The sequence below is a fragment of the Camelina sativa genome, chromosome 15, assembly GCF_000633955.1.
Source record: "Camelina sativa cultivar DH55 chromosome 15, Cs, whole genome shotgun sequence".
Classification (NCBI taxonomy): Eukaryota; Viridiplantae; Streptophyta; class Magnoliopsida; order Brassicales; family Brassicaceae; genus Camelina; species Camelina sativa.
Window position 1 is genome coordinate 21,354,341 of NC_025699.1, and position 15,044 is coordinate 21,369,384.

General features: G+C 43.0%; 1 pseudogene; it reads left to right on the forward strand.

The window, feature by feature from the left end:
• Positions 14,039 to 15,044, forward strand: part of LOC104748656 — an 8,460-nt pseudogene continuing 7,454 nt past the window's right edge.

Consider the following 15,044-nt stretch of genomic DNA (forward strand, 5'->3'; position numbering starts at 1 on the left):
TCCCGCTATAGGACTCTAAATATGGTAACAAAACAGTCCGTAAGTAAACTTGGTTGCATTTCAGTCGGAAATGTGCAACTCCAGCTCCATCAGTCTTCTTAATGGCCAGAAAATGTGCTGACTTAGTCAACCGGTCCACAATGACCCATATAGCATCAAAAGTCCGAGACACTGGCAATCCTACCACAAAATCCATCGTGATCATATCCCACTTCCACTCAAGAATGGGTAGACTGTTCAGTAACCCGCCTGGAGCCAGATGCTCAGCCTTCACTAGCTGGCACACATCGCACCTCACGACCCAACTAGCTACATCCTTCTTCATCCCAACCTAGTGATAGTACCTCTTGAGATCACGGTACATCTTAGTCGCTCCTGAATGAATAGAAAACTTGCTCGCATGAGCCTCTCAACTCCTCATCATTGGGCACACACAGCCGACCGTGCACCAAGATAGTACCATTATCTGAAACTTGATACTCTGAATCAACATCCTTAGAAACATTTACCAGCCCCAAATCCTTCTCCTGAGCCAACCGCACCCACCTCAGATGATCTGCTCTATCAACCGCCTCCAAACCCAACGGTTCCTGAGACACAGCACATAACCTCAAAGCACTGATCTCTCCTACCAGAGACTCCATCTCCTGCTCCTGAGCCGATGCTACCCTCTTCCGACTCAGAGCATCTGGAACCAAGTTAGCCTTACCAGGGTGATAGACTATCTCTAAATCATAATCCGCCACCAACTTCGTCCACCGCCTGTAACGCCCCCGAACCGTCCTATGACCACGAAGGCCATCGGACAGCCACGAGATGCCACTTCCAGAATTGCACCGAGGTGATCCGGTCGAGGGACGGAAGCTGCAGACTTCCCGACCGGTTCTCCCTGACACAACTCCACCCGCAACCGAGGTTATTTAGGCTTTGCAACCCTCATGGCCTGGTGCGTTGTGTTAGCCCGGACAAGACCGAGTATCATTTGCGACTTGCCATGTTTTCCTGAAAACCGTATATATATCACTTTAATAAAAGAATTCATCGAAAATAAATCATTAAAGCAATATATATAAATATAGTCGGAAAATTAATACATAACCATTTATAAAATTATAGGGTTTTACAAAGAACACAAGAAAATCCTATCCGGCACCCTAAAGTTTGCTCCAGCTCTAGACTCACTTAGGCTTCCCTGCAAGACCAAAATAATATAATGAGTAATCTAAGATTACTCAGTGAGCCTGGGTACCCGTTTCTCCTAAACAGGATTCTACTTTCCCCAACCCGACTACCCCGGTAAGCAAAGAAAAACAAGCAAGTAAAACGACTAGCAAGTTATCAAAGCTACGCAACGAAAACATTAGCGGAAGCAATTTAAACCACAAACAAGCGAGGGAGGTTAGATCAATACGACTCGACTCGACGATCTAGACTCGCTATACAACATTACAAGACGACTAAAGATCACTTTAGACTCTTGACTTATACGCGACTCGCAAGGACAACCTAGAATAAAACAAGGGACACTTGAATTACCCTAGACTCCTCCGTCTACCAAACAAACAAAGACATCTAGAATACTACAAGGATCGCTTGGAATACCCTAGACTCTTTTACCTAAGGGCCCTCGATTATCTGTTCCGTTCCATTCCGTCCCCCATGCCGAGACCACAAAGGTCACCAGCAATGAGCCCGCAATTATGCTACATCATCATGTAGCGGTCACACTAGTAGCTAGCTAGCCGTGACAGTGTCTCGGGTGAGTGGTCGTCGGGAACTCACGCGTGACAACCACATTTGGAACAGAAGATCGACTCACTATTCTAGCTAAGACTCGAGAAACAAAACTCAAGAGGCTAAGCTAAAATAAGAACACTCAACAATAATTCAAGCAATGATAAATCAAGCACAAAAGCAAGAAATCAAGAAAGAATACAACATGCAATAATCAACAAGAAGCAAGAAACACAAATCAAGCAACTTAAGATTTTTCTACATGCATGCAACCAAAATTAAGCAACTTAAGCAATATTAATGCAACAAGTCCTACTATGCATGCAACCGTTTGATTTAACCGTTTAAATCCTTAAGTCCAAATTACGCATGCAAGTTCATTTGATTTAAACTTCTTAAATCGTCTTAGTCCAATTAAGCATGCAAGTTCATTTGAGTTAACCATTTAAACCCTTTAAAATTCGTTTATGCATTCACGCTAACCTCACATGAATTTATGCAATAAACTTTCAAATGAACTTAGCCAATTTAATCACGCATGCAACCAATTTTAAGCAAGAAATATTGCTAGTAAATTCACTAAGTCTCGTCATGCATGCAATCCTCTTAACCAAATTTTAGGTGAGTCCAAATTACTTATCATGCAACTTGTTCATTTTCATATGGTGATTCTAACTTGAATCCTACTATATTTGCATGCATCAACTTTTAACCGAAACTACATGCATCTACTCTACATGCCTTACCGCAGACTCACCTCTTTCACGCGTTCGTCGATGATTACCGGACTTCACCGCACCACTCGATCAGACAGTCTTCGCGTCGACAGCTTCCCGCTCCTTCGACCGCAACCACGTCTCGCTCTCATCTTTACTCGGTCAAAACTGCGTCTTGCTTCTTGGTTTTTCTCCCGATCGCAACCGCTTCCTTCTTTGAATAATTCAATCGCGAACAACGTCTATACTTGACTCTCGTCGATCGCAACAGCTCCTTCTCTCGACTACTTCGACACAACACCTTCGCTTCTCAATCTTCGACACAAACACCTTCTCTTCTCGATGCAAGCGTCTCTATTCTCGACTTCTTTTGACGCAGTGTCGATAGTTTCCTCTCTCTCGATCTCTCTCTCGAACTCTTTCTCGATCACTGTCGATCTCTCTCTTGCTTTTCTCTCCTTACCCTTTGTGCCTTGTGCGGAAATGAGAAGAGTGAAGCCTTATTTATAGAGAGTTTGGGTGGTGGGATTGGCCAATGCATGAAGAGTTATCACTCTTCCTTAGTTGCTATTAGAGCATGGCTTAACACTTGTGAGGATCTCAACCTAGCCACCTTGACTTCCACTAACTCTTCCTTGAATTCTTTAATCCTCCACTAAGCTCTACTATCTCCTCTTGATTAAAATAATTCCCACTAANGCATCAACTTTTAACCGAAACTACATGCATCTACTCTACATGCCTTACCGCAGACTCACCTCTTTCACGCGTTCGTCGATGATTACCGGACTTCACCGCACCACTCGATCAGACAGTCTTCGCGTCGACAGCTTCCCGCTCCTTCGACCGCAACCACGTCTCGCTCTCATCTTTACTCGGTCAAAACTGCGTCTTGCTTCTTGGTTTTTCTCCCGATCGCAACCGCTTCCTTCTTTGAATAATTCAATCGCGAACAACGTCTATACTTGACTCTCGTCGATCGCAACAGCTCCTTCTCTCGACTACTTCGACACAACACCTTCGCTTCTCAATCTTCGACACAAACACCTTCTCTTCTCGATGCAAGCGTCTCTATTCTCGACTTCTTTTGACGCAGTGTCGATAGTTTCCTCTCTCTCGATCTCTCTCTCGAACTCTTTCTCGATCACTGTCGATCTCTCTCTTGCTTTTCTCTCCTTACCCTTTGTGCCTTGTGCGGAAATGAGAAGAGTGAAGCCTTATTTATAGAGAGTTTGGGTGGTGGGATTGGCCAATGCATGAAGAGTTATCACTCTTCCTTAGTTGCTATTAGAGCATGGCTTAACACTTGTGAGGATCTCAACCTAGCCACCTTGACTTCCACTAACTCTTCCTTGAATTCTTTAATCCTCCACTAAGCTCTACTATCTCCTCTTGATTAAAATAATTCCCACTAACTCCATTTGATTAATTTAATCTCCACTATCTCCATATTATTTGTGCATGAAATCTGATTGGTCAAATTTTAAGGAAATAAAAATTTCCTAAAAATTCGATCCTTCGTCCGGTACCTTCGACCTCTCCCCGGTATTCCTCGTCTCTCGTCCGACGTTTCTCGGCAAAACCCGTCTCTCGGTCGATGTTTCTCGACAAAACCCGTCCCTCAGCATTCTTCGGTCTCACCCGGATGTTCCTCTTGGCATTTCCCGGACCGTATCGGTTCTCCCGATAATTTCTCGAACAATCTTTTCTTGGTCTCTCGGACTCCCGGTATTCCCCGGACTACTTTTCTCGGCTTCTCGGTCAATTCTCTCGACTCCTCGGACAATTTTCTCGATTTTCTTCGGTCATCTTGATCTCTTCCCGGACATTACCCAAACATCCCTTGGACGTCTCGGTGTTCTTCCTCGATACTTACTTGACTTTCCCGCGGATGCCGTTTCTGCATGAACTGTTAATTTTTGATCGGTTTTAAGGCCTTGATCTTACCTCTGGTCACTCCAGTCTTGGCTCGGCTATTCCTCGACTCGCGAATATTTTCTCATACTTCTTATGGTCGTTCTTCTTTGTTTCACATCTTCTTTCTTTTTAAGTCTTTCCCGAGTCATTTCCTTGAATTTTTATTTTAGGATTTTTACCCTTGGTGAGGGTCATTACATTCTCCCCCCCCCCCCCTCTTATAAGTATTTGTCCCTGAATTCTCACACCTTCTCCTTCTCTCCTTGTGATGTCGTTACTCCTTAACTTAGGTGTCATTGTCTTGTGATTACCATCACGTCAATATCTTTATTGGAATCTCCCTTTCCTTGGTAGTTTTGTCTCCATAATCTTACTTCACACTTATGCCACCGTTGCTTTTGTTTTTGGAAAGCTTCTCCATTTCCAGCATTCACTTGACTCCTCATAACCTTTACGTTTCTCAAATACTAAGGCTTTTGCCTTGTTGCACCATGACTCGTCCACCACTTAAATTCTTTGATTCAATGCTTCACTTTCTTTGGCTTGTTCCTGACTCTTCTCTCCTCCTCCATTTCATAGTTTAATTTACCCCATTAACTTGATATGCTCATCGTACAATTTATATTTTCTCCTTTGCTAGCCACAATACTTTGCTTCTCTGGTTCCTCCGACTCCTTTATCCTTCCACGCCTTAGGATTTTATCTCCTTTAAATTTCTTCGGCCAATTCTCGCCTTTTAGCATATTAATGCCTCTCCGTAGCTGTTCATTATTTTCTTGCACCCTCTTTGTCTATTCATAGACTATTTTCTTCTCTTATGCATTATCTTCTTGCATCCTCATTGTCCTACTCTTTGGTTCACATACTATTTTCTTCGCACTTTATTGGTCATGTCTAGTTTGACCTTTTTAATTTGCCACTGTCAATTGATTTGCACTACTCTCTTGTTCTTTCGATTTCTTTGAGTTTGCCTCAACCTTCTCCATCATTCTTTTTTTTCTCTTCTCCTTCTTTCCACTAGTAACCCAAACTGGCTGCCCTGTCCTGATCGAACTCTCTCTTGGACTTTCTTGAGCTTCTTCTCTTCTGTCTGATCGCGCTTTGTGGTGTCTTATGTGAATCCTCATCAATTGTGTGAGTGTTAATTAAGCAAATAATTAACTATGCATCCTATAAAACTCAAGCAACAATCAAAGCAAGTAATTCAAACAAGAATAGATTAGCAAGCAGTTAAAAAGTACCACAAAAAACACAATTACGGCTAAAGAACACAAGTACTTTTACACAAGACAACAAGGTTCTACTCCAACTAGCCGATAATTCTAAGGGTTCGGATCCTAGACAAAACAACAAAGGTTAGGTCTAGAAATAACAACAAAACGAATACTAGCCAAACCTTACACTTACACCCCAAAAAGAACTTCCCTTACTCCCCAAAGTCCTACTGGTTCCTGAGCCTAGTACACGCTTCACACGTGCACACGCACTCCCTAGCTAGCTCATCCGGTGGCGGTTCAGCGGGAGACTCGGTTGCGGTAGAGGCAGCAGACATCGAGGTTCCAGCTTGGTTCGTCGGATTCTCTTCCACTCGTTCAACATGTCCTATCGGGTTCTCCCCCATCTCCACACGTTGACTGGTTGGGCTCAAACTCTTACGCACGATCCGATATGGACGGCTAGGAGGAAAGTGTCCACTCCCACCACACTCGGTACATCTTCTTGGTTCTGCGAATATCGGTCGATCTGGTCTTGCTCTCCAACAGTAGTTGCTTAAGTGTCCTGGCTCTCCACACACCGTACACAGGACCTGCTCCGGGTTTGTAAAATGTCATGGTCTTGTCCTCCAGCAATGATTGTTCAGGTGCCCCGGTTCTCCACATGATTCACACCGTCTCCAGTATCTCATGCGGTCAGGGTTCGGGCAGCGATAGGAAAAATGTCCTCGCATACCACACCAATCGCACTCTGCGTTCTCTGGTGCAACCATACATCTCAATGATGTCCTCTAGCAGTTCCTCGTCCAATGTCCGATGCCCTCGCACAGTTCGCAGTAAGGCGTATTTCGCATGTGGACTTGATTCGGATTAACCACTCTCTTACGAGCAGTGGCCCTCACCCTCAGCCTGCCTCTCGGTTTAAAGGTCACTGGCCGCGTCTCTGGCTACTCCCTTGCCTGAAACTCCTGATACGACATCCTCGGCCTCTTCAAACTCGATCTACTCTCTCCTATCTCCAGTCTTACTCGTTCTTGGTTCTCCCTCCTTAACTCGTACATCCTCGCGATCCTCTCCAGATCTTGGTCCATTGGTTCCTCTCCTTGTCCCTGTAACACCATCCGTAATGGCACAGCTCGAATGGGAGTATCACGCCTCAGCACAATCTGATTTGGTTCCGCTTGGTCCGGTACCACTTGGTCTCGATCACCTTGATCTCTCGCAACTCGACTTGATTCTCCTCGTTCTCTCACAACACGACTTGGTTCTCCTTGTTGTCTCACCACACGACTTGTACTAGTTCTCAACCTCGCGTCCTCTCTAAGCTCCGCACTCGCATCAGCTTCTTCATCTTGGTCTCTTGGTATCGGGTCCTGCTCAACTCTTGACTCCACCACAAAAGTGGGAATCCCTTCATCATCACTTGATAAGAGGTCGATCACCTCTACAACTTTCTCCCCTCTTGACATTGGTGCTTCGGACATAGAGTTCCCCTCGGTTGGATTCTCTTCTCCCTTGGCCTCCGGTATAACAACTTCCTCGTCGCCCTCGTCCGCTCTCTCCGGCGAGCGCATCTTGTTCAGCATCAATAAAATTTTTGCAACCGTCTCTGGCCTCTCCTCTACCGGTTGCTCTCCACTCGGACCTCCGGTCTCGGGTACAACTCTGGCACCACTTGCAGCTCCTTCTTCCTCGGGCACATACACGTCCGTCAAGAAATCCAAAATCTTATCAATCGCCTCCGGGTACTCCCTCATATAGTTCTCAGGGCTGGTATCCTCGCCCTGATCCTCCACAAGATCCAACAATAACTTTTGTAACTTGTCGGCGAGCTCCACCTCCGCCTCTCCATGATCTCCCACAGGGACAGTTTCAAACTTCCCTTGCGCGTCCATTCGCACTTGAAGACGACTTGGTTCTCCAATCTCCAACACGATCGTCTGGTCATCCTGATCAGCTCCCAACTCCTCTGTTTCCTCTAAACATTCGGACGGATCGATCTCGACAGACCAGTTGGTGTCGTCGGCATCGAACACCCCGTCCTCATCCCAATCATTTGAATCATTTGGCCCTTGGCTGTTTTCTGATTCTGTCGACAAGAACCCATTCTGATGCCCACAATCCTCATGTCTCAGCCCCTCATCTCTTGAACCATCCCCGCAACCTGAATCACCTGAAGACATCTAAAACCCACAAGAAACAAGGTAAGATGCTTAGTCCATTCTAAGGTTCAACTTAAAACTAGACAAGCAAACAACCGGATAAAAGTTTTGTGTTTTGTGACACATTTACTCGATAAAACCTTAAAATGCACAAGTGCTCGCGGATTCGAAAACACCGCTCTAATACCACCGTTGTAACGCCCATGAAGGCCATCGGACAGCCACGGGACGCCACTTGAGGAATTGCACCGAGGTGATCCGGTCGAGGAACAGAAGCTGCAGACTTCCCGACCGGTTCTCCCTGGCACAACGATCGGGAATACCCTAGACTCTTTTACCTAAGGACCCTCGATTATCTGCAGACACGACGATCTAGACTCGCTATACAACATTACAAGACGACTAAAGATCACTTTAGACTCTTGACTTATACGCGACTCGCAAGGACAACCTAGAATAAAACAAGGGACACTTGAATTACCCTAGACTCCTCCATCTACCAAACAAAAAAAGACATCTAGAATACTACAAGAATCGCTTGGAATACCCTAGACTCTTTTACCTAAGGGCCCTCGATTATCTGTTCTGTTCCATACCATCCCTCATGTCGAGACCACAAAGGTCACCAGCAATGAGCCCACAATTATGCTACATCGTCATGTAGCGGTCACGCTAGTAGCTAGCTAGCCGTGACAGTGTCCCGCGTGAGTGGTCGTTGGGAACTCACGCGTGACAACCACATTTGGAACAGAAGATCGACTCACTATTCTAGCTAGACTCGAGAAACAAAATTCTAGAGGCTAAGCTAAAATAAGAACACTCAACAATAATTCAAGCAATGATAAATCAAGCACAAAAGCAAGAAATCAAGAAAGAATACAACATGCAATAATCAACAAGAAGCAAGAAACACAAATCAAGCAACTTAAGATTTTTCTACATGCATGCAACCAAAATTAAGCAACTTAAGCAATATCAATGCAACAAGTCCTACTATGCATGCAACCGTTTTATTTAACCGTTTAAAACCTTAAGTCCAAATTACGCATGCAAGTTCATTTGATTTAAACTTCTTAAATCGTCTTTGTCCAATTAAGCATGCAAGTTCATTTGAGTTAACCATTTAAACCCTTTAAAATTCGTTTATGCATTCACGCTAACCTCACATGAATTTATGCAATAAACTTTCAAATGAACTTAGCCAATTTAATCACTCATGCAACCAATTTTAAGCAAGAAATATTACTAGTAAATTCACTAAGTTTCGTCATGCATGCAATCCACTTAACCTAATTTTAGGTGAGTCCAAATTACTTATCATGCAACATGTTAATTTTCACATGGTGATTCTAACTTGAATCCTACAATATTTGCATGCATCAACTTTTAACCGAAACTACATGCATCTACTCTACATGCCTTGCCGCAGACTCACCTCTTTCACGCGTTCGTCGATGATTAGCGGACTTCACCGCACCACTCGATCAGACAGTCTTCGCGTCGACAGCTTCCCGCTCCTTCGACCACAACCACGTCTCGCTCACGTCTTTACTTGGTCAAAACCGCGTCTTGCTTCTTGGTTTTTCTCCCGATCGCAACCGCTTCCTTCTTTGATTAATTCGATCACGAACAATGTCTATACTTGAGTCTCGTCGATCGCAACAGCTCCTTCTCTCGACTACTTCGATACAACACCTTCGCTTCTCAATCTTTGAGACAAACACCTTCTCTTCTCGATGCAAGCGTCTCTTTTCTCGACTTCTTTTGACGCAGTGTCGATAGTCTCCTCTCTCTCGATCTCTCTCTCGAACTCTTTCTCGATCACTGTCGATCTCTCTTGCTTTTCTCTCCTTACCCCTTTGTGCCTTGTGCGGAAATGAGAAGAGTGAAGCCTTATTTATAGAGAGTTTGGGCAGTGGAATTGGCCAATGCATGAAGAGTTATCACTCTTCCTTAGTTGCTATTAGAGCATGGCTGAACACTTGTGAGGATCTCAACCTAGCCACCTTGATTTCCACTAACTCTTCCTTGAATTCTTTAATCCTCCACTAAACTCCACTATCTCCTCTTGATTAAAATAATTCCCACTAACTCTATTTGATTAATTTAATCTCCACTATCTCCATATTATTTGTGCATGAAATCTGATTGGTCAAAATTTTAAGGAAATAAAAATTTCCCGAAAATTCGATCCTTCGTCCGGCACCTTCGACGTCTCCCCGGTATTCCACGTCTCTCGTCCGACATTTCTCAGCAAAACCCATCTCTCGGTTGACGTTTCTCGACAGAACCCGTCCCTCGGCATTCTTCGGTCTCACCCGGACGTTCCTCTCGGCATTTCCCGGACCATATCGGTTCTCCCGATAATTTCTCGGACAATCTTTTCTTGGTCTCTTGGACTCCCGGTATTCCCCGGACTACTTTTCTCGGGTTCTCGGTCAATTTTCTCAACTCCTCGGACAATTTTCTCGATTTTCTTCGGTCATCTTGATCTCTTCCCGGACATTACCCGAACATCCATTGGACGTCTCGGTGTTCTTCCTCGGTACGTACTTGACTTTCCCGCGGATGCCGTTTCCGCATGAACTGTTAATTTTTGATTGGTTTTAAGGCCTTGATCTTACCTCTTGATCTTACCTCTGGTCACTCCGCGGATGCCGTTTCCGCATGCCGTTTCCTCATGCCGTTTCCGCATGAACTGTTAATTTAAGTCTTTCCCGAGTCATTTCCTTGAATTTTTATTTTAGGATTTTTACCCTTGGTGAGGGTCATTACACCGCCTCTGCCTCAAGTTCAGCTCGGGCTGAGTGAATATATACTTCACGCTCTTATGATCTGTAAATACCTGTACTTTTGCACCATAAAGATAGAAACCCCAAATCTTCAGGGCAAAAACTACAATAGCCATCTCTAAATCATGAGTAGGATAGTTGTATTCATGCTTTCGCAACTGCCGCAAAGCGTAGGTAATCACCATTTTTTTTTTCAGCATAGAATATGTCACTATTTACTCCACACAAATATGCTTAAACAGACTTTATTAATATCATGTGTTCTTGTTCATATGAAACTATACTTTTAGAGTCTTTCACAATATTAGATTCTCCAGATTGTCTCTGTGAATCAATGAGTTATTTATCAAACTTTCAAAAAGTTTCTTAAATTCTGCAATATGTTATGAATATTCTATATTGTATGGATGTCCATTATCGGCCCATTAGTAGATCTGGTGTATAACCTAAAACCCTAATATTGTATTACTATATATATGTTATATCCTATGAGATAAATGATAATACAAGAGAACAGTTCCCTAAACTTCTTGTTATAACACGTTATCAGCACAGAGTCTCTAACCTAGCCGTCTAAAAAAAATTCTTCGACCGGTCCTTCCATCGAGATAAAACCATCGCTCCCGACTTCGTTTAGTTACGTTCCCGATGACATCTTCTTTCCGATTTTCTTTACCACCGTTGTTAAGATAAGTATTATTTACTATTACATAACTTTGATTGATTGGTTCATAACCAAAGAGATCAATCGATTCATACTCTATTAATTTACATTGTTTAACATTCAATATGATGATATATGGAGTGTTCATTATTGACTTATGTATCACGTTGATCTGACTAATATATTATTTTACCACACTCAACTGTTTTATGGAATCCGTAACATATACTTTGGATATACGTGTTTGATTCATAAATCTCCAACTTGCCGCATGCTACAAGTTTTATTATTTGTTCAATTCTTTATAGATTCATGCTTTATTGTGTTCATGAAATAATGTTTTAATTAGTCGATTTGTTGGGTTAATTTTCATGAAGCGAAGAATTGTTCGTAGGAGAATACAATGAATGTTAAGAGAGATCTGGAGATGGTGTTAATCGGTGTAACAATTGGTGAATCATGTTCATCTCGTAGCCGATCATCTCAATTGAATAATTATCCAAATTCAACGCCACCATCATCGAGCTAAGTACCTATAACCAAACATATTACGACGTTGATAGTACTTAATAATTTGTTGTCGTATTATGCTTCAATACGTAATAGAGCATGTAGACTTCATGCTTATATATGTTTTGATATACCCAATGATCATTATCGTTTGTTTATGTCTGTGATATTGATTCATAATAAACCGTTTGATCATAGATCCTAGTTTATGTGTCACATGCTAATAGTTTGATTGTTTAATTGAATCGTTGATTATTGATGTCTCTAATGCCTAGTACTTTTATATTCTTGGTGATAGGAATTAATAACATGTTCAGAAAACCTAGTGAACCCAAATCTAGAATCGTAAGAGCTCTGATACCAAACTGAACGATCCGACCCGTTTAAAAAAAAAATATAATAATAATAATAATAATAATAAATACAACTATTAGTCTCACATCCACTAGCAACCTAACCACAATCACAATCAACAGCGGAAATAACCAATACCAATATCCAATAATAAACCAATAATTATAACATAACAATATCCAAAATTCAACTAACAGGAAATATAGAACCAGCAACCTAACAATATTTCTAATGACCCAACTCTAGCAACCTAGCAATACCAGACAACAACCAATCGAGTCCCTAGAACATCCTTGTGACAACCCGTCCCGTTGACCCCACTAGCCCACTGCTAGCTTGCCCCCATAGGCCCAAAGCTGGCCCAGCAGGGCATCGATCCTAACCCCCCACCATGGAATGGATCTATTCATCCAAATCCACCAGTAGGTTATTGGTGCGCCAGGCGTTCCTTGAACCCTGGTCCCCACCCTTTAACAACTTTCCCACAGGACAAGCTGTTTTTATGTGACAACCCGTCCCACGAACCCCACTAGCCTCACTGCTAGCTTGCCACCATAGGCCCGAAGTTGGCCCTGCAGGGCATCGATCCTAACCCCTCACCTTGGCAAATGGAACTATTCATCCAAATCCACAGTAGGTTATTGGTGCACCAGGCGTTCCTCGAACCCTGGTCTCCACCCTTTAACAACCTTCCCACAGGACAAGCTGTCACCAATTGAGGGTTCGAGGAACGCCTGGCGCACCAATAACCTACTGTGGATTTGGATGAATAGTTCCATTTGCCACGGTGAGGGGTTAGGATCGATGCCGTGCATATCAATTGGTGACAGCTTGTCCTGTGGGAAGGTTGTTAGAAGGTGAGGACCAGAGTTCGAGGAACGCCTGGCGCACCAATAACCTACTGTGGATTTGGATGAATAGTTCCATTTGCCACGGTGAGGGGTTAGGATCGATGCCGTGCATATCAATTGGTGACAGCTTGTCCTGTGGGAAGGTTGTTAGAAGGTGAGGACCAGAGTTCGAGGAACGCCTGGCGCACCAATAACCTACTGTGGATTTGGATGAATAGTTCCATTTGCCACGGTGAGGGGTTAGGATCGATGCCCTGCATGGCCAGCTTGGGGTCCGTTGGGGCGGCTAGTGGGGGGCTAATGGGGTCTGCAGGACGGGTTGTCACAATCCTCCTCTTCATTGCCTTGATTCCACGATCACACTTTGCCTTTACCTGCACCACAAACACAAATTCAGAGGCATGAGTATTTTATAAACACTCAGTGAGGCAATCCTCCCATCTACTGGGCTATACACACAAGCAACTGTAAGTTCAATGTTCCAAACAATCAACAAAAAAACAAACAAACCAAAAAAACCAAAAAAACAAACATCATTTCGCTGGAAGGGAGGTGTCGACCGTCACTACCCCACAGTGTCGATCGATGCTGCTTCACTGGTTATAGGTTACTACCTCTGCAACCACGATCCACACGAAGCCGAGAGTCGAATCTCACTCCAAAACTCCACCAACTCGCCCAATACTCAAAACCCAAGCCATATACGTCCGTAGGAACCTGTAGCAATGAATCCGAGCAAGAAAAACACACAAAAACAGCAACCAACAAGCAAGAACAAGGAATCACAGGCTTAGATCAACCATGGTCATGCACTCACCTCTCTGCAGGAAGATTCTGACCAACAGCAACGAATCCAACCTTCCTAGCTTCAAATCTCTCAAGAAGAGCCAAGAATCTCACCAATGTCTTCCTAAAAGCTCAAGAACACTTTTTCTCTCTTTGTTTTCTCAAAAACGGCATGAGACAAAACAAAACACGACCTAGGTTGTTTTCTCACTTTAATATCTCGGTTCAATGATTTTCCTTAAACCAAACCGGTCCAAATCGATAATTAAATTGAACTGGTCGAACCAGAGAATATTGGTGTCGACCGACACCACTCTTGGTCTTGTGTGGAGTTTAGGATGGATCTGGAAACTGAGAATCGAATAGCTTCAATTCTATTAAGAGAAGCAGCAGAATTGAGGAGACAAGCTGAGAAAGATGGTGTTAGAGCATATCTTGAGAAGCCTAATGTAAGGCATCGACCTAACTCAAGGTTTCTCAAAGCCACTGTTCTTAGTGTTCAGCAATGTATGCTTCTTTATTAACCCTTTCTTCATTTTATTTCCGTTACATAATATGTTCAGTTTTATCGATTTCCATTTGAGCTTAAAGTTATGTTTTATGCGAACACATTGGAAATTATAGATTGAACCAGATAACTCAGTCATTGGAGATTGTTTAATCTATCTTTCCAATCTGCATCACTGTACCCTTTTGGCATTTTTGTCTCTTTGAAGCAGCAGCAATAGCTGCGGTTTCGGATGGGATTAGGTTCTTTGTTGGTTAATGAGAAGGTTGGTAACATGTGACATTTTTGGTGGTGGTTTATGGTTTAATTATCGATCCTCCGTAATAATTCCTTGACTTGTTCACTAGTTTTTGGTTTGTTCGAAAAAGAAACATATGTCTGATAGTTTACTTTCTCGTTTACCCTCGTTTACTAGAGTTTGTAAACTTGTCTAGTACTGATACGCCCAAAGTTGAGGATCACTCAGCCGGATTAGAAAAGATAGAAACTCGCCAGGGTGCAAGGTGAAACAAGGGAGATTTAATGGATTGAAGGGTCGCACAGCAGTTGCGGAAGGCTGCTGATATTCCCAACTCCAATAGCTGCTAGATATGACACACTAGTCCAGCAAGAGGAGGTTGTTTCTTGGATATTACACACCAAGAAACAAAGAAATGTTCTAGACAAAGAACAAAGAGATAGACTCATAAAATGAAAAGGAAATTGATTGATGATTCTCAAATGAGATTACATGTGTTTATATAGGGTTTAAGAAACTTGGTAACAAAGCCAAGTATTAATTGTTCTTGAAACTAAAAAGATAATAAAGATAGTAAGTTGAATGAAGATTCAACCCT